Source organism: Puntigrus tetrazona, chromosome 7 (assembly GCF_018831695.1).
Source record: "Puntigrus tetrazona isolate hp1 chromosome 7, ASM1883169v1, whole genome shotgun sequence".
In the NCBI taxonomy this organism is placed as follows: domain Eukaryota; kingdom Metazoa; phylum Chordata; class Actinopteri; order Cypriniformes; family Cyprinidae; genus Puntigrus; species Puntigrus tetrazona.
In genome coordinates, this window is record NC_056705.1 from 7,513,932 (window position 1) to 7,521,431 (window position 7,500).

A 7,500-nucleotide genomic window follows, 5' to 3' on the forward strand; every position below is an offset into this window, starting at 1 on the left:
GACTCCGTTTGGTCGAGGTCTCTTATCTCTCACACGGACAGCCTTGGATGACTGACTCTGAAAGGCAGGCTTGTTTTATGATGAGCGACACCTGGAACTAACATTTAATGACGTTCAAGTCACGTCTCATGCCTTCGCCGGTGAGTTTTCAGGGGAAATAGATCAAATGTAACTTTAGCCCATGAATATAGAACAAGGAGAAATTAAATTCCTGATCTTGAAACGACACCTTTGCTTTTTAAAGCTCATTAAATTATTATTATAGTATATTTTATCAATATTATTAAATTTTGATTTGCTTTCATTTTATTATATTTTTCCAGCTTTGTTAATTGTTATAGTAAAGTATTTTAAGATAATGGATAATTAGTTTTTTTACAAATCTAGTAGATTTTATTTTTAATAAAGAATATTTTGCATGTTATTCTATAAACAGATTTTTTTTATTTATTTTATTAACTTTTTATTCCTTGTTCTTTTCATTTATATTATGATGGTATCTTTAGGTAATTATTTATTAAATATTAAATAATTAAATATTTTTATATTATAATATTAAATATTAATTATAAATATATAAATGCATTTTAATGCATTTTACTTTACATATCACAATTCTAATTAGTAAATGCCAGTTTTATTTTCATTGCCAATAACATTATTCTTTTATTTTCTTGTATTATATTTTTGTATTTATGTAATTATATGTTTTTAAAATAAATTCAGCATTAATATATTTTTTTAGCTATATTTTTAGTATGTTTTTTTTATAAAAATATTAATCTGCATGCTATTCTAAAATCTTACAGTTTATTATTTATACTAACTACATTTTTGGACCAGTCTTTTCATTTAATATTTTCTAGCATGAAATACTTAATGAAGGTAAATTCAATTAGTATCTAGTAATTATTAAATTATAATTTTTTATATAATATTCTACTACTACTACTACTAATAATAATAATAATAATAAAATTATTCACCGTATTATTTTACCATTATTCTAATGATTAAATACCAGTTCCATTAGCTAATTATATATATATATATATATATATATATATATATATATATATATATATATATATATATATATAAATTATTATTATTTTTTTTTTTACATTATAAATCCATTCGGTTGCGTGTAAATTTATATTAATTAAAATAAATGAAAAAGCACGGATCTCTCTGGTGGTGATGGAGGAGGAGGCGGAGGGGACACCGGAAGTGAACGTCATCGACAGGAATGGGCCAAAATAAGCAGCGCCGGAGCAGAATGACAGCCAGCTCTTGAGGGGAAGATGTCGTTGCGCGTTTCACCCGCGCTTCAGGGATGATCCGTGCCCTCAGAGGTCGTTTCGAGGCATCGCGGAGGTAAGTCGCTGCGGGACCGCGCTCGCGCTCGGAAGCACCTGTCAGTTCCGTCCGTCGCGAGGATCGCGCGAACGCCCCGTTAACCGTCGCTTCGGAGGGATGCTCTCGCGCTCGGTGGCGCTTGAGCGGGAGGGAGACGCCGCAGGTTCCCTTTAGGGTTTGTTTCGGCCGCTTCTGGGTCGGTGGAAGCGTTCGAAGCGGTTTAATCACGCGACGTTACGTGATTGAGATGCACGCGCGGCACGTCCAGAGGTGAGATGTGCTCGGCGCGCGCGTGCGTGCGCGCGTGCGCGCGTGTGTGCGTGTGTGTGTGTGTGTTTGTGTTACAGACTGTCTGTAGAGTTGAGCTCTGATCATTAAGATGCGTGTCACTGATGTTAGGCCTTCAGCTCAGAGTCGCACGGATGAGTGTGTGAACATTTCACAACAACACACTCACATAAACAAGAAAACAACACGACACGTGAACCTCCACGGCTTTCTCTTGTGCACCGCAAAAAGGAAGTAGCAAGTATTTTTTTGTGCGGTAAACAGTTTTTTTGTTTGTTTCGTTTTTAACATCCCACCCTAATGCGTTCACGATAAATCAAACATTAGTTTTTTTTTTTTTTTAAAGCCAATTTTCATAGTAGTTCATATGAATCATAGTCAGAGGATTTAAAAAAATATTTCAAGAAATATTAATTTATTTAAAAAAAAATTACAGGCTAAATAGTAAATAAATGATTTAATGCAATAAATTAAAATAATACAATTATAAATAATTATTATAAATAAATATTATATAATTATATCAAAATAAAATTAAATATGTACTAAACATTTTTCCAAATAATATTGGATTTATGTAACATTAAAAAGTCCTTTTTACATTGATGACGTTTAAGTTTTAGGCTCACGTGAGGGCGATCTTGTTCGGGCTTTTAAAGTTCGGGAACCTGATAAATCTACATATGAGAGATTTGTGTAAAAACAAACCTTCTCACGAGTCCCGGATCTGCTCGCTTCGTTCATACGGGTTCGCGAGAAAATGATCAATGTCAGATTTATAAGAAAGAAAAGAGAGAGAGAGAGAGAGAGACAGAGAGAGAGGGATTTCAGGAAGTGTGATCAAATCATATGACTTACTGGATCCAAATCAAACATTTCTTGAGATTATAGTGCGTTAGTCATGCAGGGGTACCGTTAACTAAAATTAAAAAAAACTTTAAAAAAGTTTTATACTTGAAATAAATTTTAACTTAAATATTATATAAATTATGTAATATTTTAAATATGCTTTTTAATAAAAAATAACATTTTACACTAAATTAAAACTAATAAATAAAATAACTAATCCATAAAAACTATATTCCATATTAAAACCATAACAAAAATGGCATTAAAAAAAATAAAATGTTATCTAAAATTAAAGTAAAAAAATAAAAGACGAAAGTAATATCTATATTAACTATTTTAAACTATTAACTAAAACAGTACTTTTTTTCATTGAGGAGCCAAAGGTGTTGATTGGAAAGGCAGTGTTTTGTTTGTCTGGACTGATGATCGGACCGTATACGTTTTTTAAAGAATGTTTCTGTTGTCGGCAGTAAATCCAAGCGTCTTCCTCTTTCGTCTTCCTGCTCTGAAAGGAACTTGTGAGCCGCAGCCGCCGATCACCAGCATCAGCCTGGCTGTGTTTTATTTATCTCTGTGGAGTGTGTGATGCCTAGGGAACAGGGCGGGTGTATCGGTGTGTTTCTCAGCCGCATCCGTGTCGTTTTTACTGACGGTTGAGTAAAGAAATGCAAGTGATCCCGTCATTTCACACGCATCTGAAAACGCTGATTCATCTCTAAGCAACAGTCACCTAGGTGATACTTCCATGACAACAGAAAGAGAGAGAGAGAGAGAGAGAGAGAGAGAGAGAGAGAGAGAGAGAGAGAGAGAGAGAGAGAGAGAGAGAGAGAGAGAGAGAGACAGAGAGAGAGAGAGAGAGAGAGAGAGAGAGAGAGAGACAGAGAGAGAGACAGAGAGAGAGACAGAGAGAGAGACAGAGAGAGAGAGAGACAGAGAGAGACAGAGAGAGAGAGAGAGAGAGAGAGAGAGAGAGAGACACATAGAGAGAGAGAGAGAGAGAGAGAGAGAGAGAGAGAGAGAGAGAGAGAGAGAGAGAGAGAGACAGAGAGAGACAGAGAGAGACAGAGAGAGAGAGAGAGAGAGAGAGAGACAGAGAGAGACAGAGACAGAGACAGAGAGAGAGAGAGAGAGAGACAGAGAGAGAGAGAGAGAGAGAGAGACAGAGAGACAGAGAGAGAGAGACAGAGAGACAGAGAGAGAGAGACAGAGAGGGAGAGAGACACAGAGAGAGACAGAGAGAGACAGAGAGAGACAGAGAGAGAGAGAGAGAGAGAGAGAGAGAGAGAGAGAGAGAGAGAGAGAGAGAGAGAGAGAGAGAGAGAGAGAAAGAAAGAGAGAGGCAGGAGAAAGTTGTGCAACATCAAGAACAACTTTAAAAATAACTATAAAGTAGTGATGTCAAATGATTAATCACGACTAATCAAATCCTATATATATATATATACACACACAAATATATATATATATTGGTACAGTACGTGTACTAATACAAATTATGAAAACAAAAACTTTTATTTTGGAAGCGATTAAAGTAATAATTGTTTGACTTATTGGTTTCAGTTCTCGAGCTTGTTTTAGTAAGCTGGATTCTGATTGGCTGTCAGTGTCTGTATCGTTCATCATCTGGATTAAGAAACGCTCTGAAAGTGATTCCAGGTACGTCATTACCCTGCCTTTATCGTTACAGCTGTGACGCGGGCTATTTTTAATACTATTTTTTAATAGTTTTAGAGATTTAAAGGTGTGCGAGAGAAGCACCTGACGTTAGATGTTTGACTAGGTAGGGCTGGGTGTCGATTCAGACGTCCTGATTCGATTCGTTTATGATTCGCTAGCCTTCGATTTGATTTTGGGGTCCAGTCCAATCCATCGGGGCTCCAGTCGGGGATTGGTCCAGTCTTTCCAACGTCTGAAGCCTCACTTGTTGTGAAGTCTGGAAGCGGGCGCGCGAATCTGAGACTCGTTGCCGTGGCGACCCGCGTGTTCAGGATTTGCCCCGACGTCGCCAGCCTGCGACCTTTAGCCTCAAACAAAAGCGAATGAGAGCAGTCTGCTGACCTCCTACATGCTTTACGCCAATCAACACCTCTGGACTGGAGTTCAGCACAGAAAAAGGACCCTGATTCAGTTCATGGCACCTCTCGTTGATTCCTACGGGATTCGTGAGCGGCGTTCAACTCGGGTTCAGTGATGTCAGAGGTTAATGTGATTGGTTTTTGAGGCACACGTGACCCGTGCCCTTACGCTTTCTCGAACAGCAAGCAGTGCAGACCCTCTCGTCTCCCTGTAGTAAGACTGGGTGCGTCCTTGTACCTTTTAAATAACCAATAAATCAATAAATGTGGAGTGTTGGACTAGAATTATGCAGCTAATTAGGGGCAATCATATGACAAAATTACTGTAGATGTAGATATATATATATATATATATATATATATATATATATATATATATATATATATATATATATATATACTATTTTATAATATATATATATATATATATATATATATATATATATACTATTTTATAATATATATATATATATATATATATATATATATATATATATATATATATATATATATATATATATATATATATATATATATATATACTATTTTATAATATATATATATATATATATACTATTTTATAATATATATATATATATATATATATATATATATACTATTTTATAATATATATATATATATATATATATATATATATATATATATATATATATATATACTATACTATTTTTTAATATATATATATATATATATATATATATATATATATATATATATATATATATATATATATATATATATATATATATATATATATACTATTTTAATATATATATATATATATATATATATATATATATATATATATATATATATATATATATATATATATATATACTATTTTTAATATATATATATATATATATATATATATATATATATATACAATTTTATTATTTATATATATATATATATATATATATATATATATATATACTATATTTTAATATATATATATATATATATATATATATATATATATATATATATATATATACAATTTTATTATTTATATATATATATATATATATATATATATATATATATACAATTTTATTATATATATATATATATATATATATATATATATATATATATATATATATATATATTTTTTTTTTCAATAAATATCTGTATGTTAGCAGGATGGTCTGTATGAAGTAAACACCTCCTAATGTGATATTTAGAGATTTAGAGAGTGCTGTGAATCGCTCCTGAACTCTGAGAAACGCTCTCTGATGTTTCTGGGCCTGAAAGAAAAACCCAAAACACTTAAATTGAAGTAAATCAATTGAATTTCTGGTTTCAGCTGGATTCAAGCCAGGTTGGATTCCTCCCAGAGCGCTTCTTGTGCTCGGGTCTCGAGGACAGACACCAGCTAGATCCCTCAATCTCATGATTTGCTTGCAAAGTGAATCTATTACTCCAGACATCCTCTACTTTCAGCTACAAAGCAGCGATAGAGTGCTTTCTGAAGGATCGCGTGAAGCCTGGAGTAATGATGCTGAAAACATTTTACAGAATATTACCATACAAAACAGTTCTATGAAATTGTAATAATATTTCACAATATTACAGGTTTTACTGTAATTTTAATCAAATAAATGTAGACTTCTTACCGAGCAGAAGAGACTTAATATATATACAATTATTATAGAATATTATTGGCAGTTAATAAAAATATCTATGCATTTGTTTTTCAAACATAATTTATTGCTATTTATTATTCTAACTTGTATATTATGAATATTAATTATTATTATTATGTTACACTGTAATGTTTTATTATGTAAATAAGTTAATAAAACCAATTATATTTGTATACTATATATTATTTTATAATGATTTGTATTATTATTATTATTGTTCAAACCAGCATGACAATAATGATAGTTATTATTATTATTATTATTATTATTATTATTATTATTATTTAACCCTCCAAATTACATGTTTAAATTATTAAACAGTAATATTATACAAATTATTGTATTTAGTTTCTTTATTAATTTATTATTATTATTATTATTAACAACAACAACAATAATAATAATAATAATAATAATAATAACAGACCATTTGTGTCATACTGTTTTCATTTTTTTTCTTTTTCTATTATAAGTGAGATTTCCGCACATGATCAGATGCTGGCGTTGTGGTTAATTATTTCCACCGTTATTATTAATGATCGTGTGGAGGCTTGTGACTGTAACTCTGTACACGAGGACTCGTGATCCGTCTCAGAGAGAGAGAGAGACACACAGGAGATACAGAGAGAAGGTCTGAGTGTGTTTCTGTGTTCTTATGAGACCCTGAAGAAACACACACAGACTCCGGCTGTAAGTCACCTGACTCCTGCTTTTGAGTGCACTGTTTTATTCAGACGCCTGACTGATGAGCACGACCTCTGATATCAGATATTATAATTGTGTGTCATTTTCAGATGTACTTTGCACTTTTTACCTTTCACACACTGTACTGAAAGATTAAACATTAAACAGTAATCTTGACCCCTGCTCTGTCTCACGCACACAGACACACACACAGACACACAGACACACACACACACACACACACATAGCAGAGGAGAAGATAAACACACACACACACACACACACACACACAGACACACACACTCACAGACACACACACACACAGACACACACACAGCAGAGAAGATAAACACACACAGACACACACACACACAGAGACACACACACAGAGACACACACACACAGAAACCCACAGAGACACACACAGACAGACAGACACACACACACCACACACACACACACCACACATAGCAGAGGAGAAGATAAACACACACACACACACAGACACACACACAGACAGACACACACACACACACACACACACACACACACAGACAAACAGACATACACACAGA

The 7,500-nt window shown here is 32.9% G+C and overlaps 1 protein-coding gene across 5 annotated transcripts in view; it reads left to right on the top strand.

Moving 5' to 3' along the window:
* Nucleotides 1-1,224: 1,224 nt before the first annotated feature.
* The window catches only part of clcn3 (chloride channel 3), a 35,487-nt gene continuing 29,211 nt past the window's right edge, over nt 1,225-7,500 (top strand). For all 5 annotated transcript variants that reach the window (XM_043244276.1, XM_043244279.1, XM_043244278.1 and 2 more), the window contains exon 1: nt 1,225-1,377. The gene's annotated coding sequence lies outside the window, so the exon portion shown is untranslated. The remainder of the gene's footprint in view (nt 1,378-7,500) is intronic.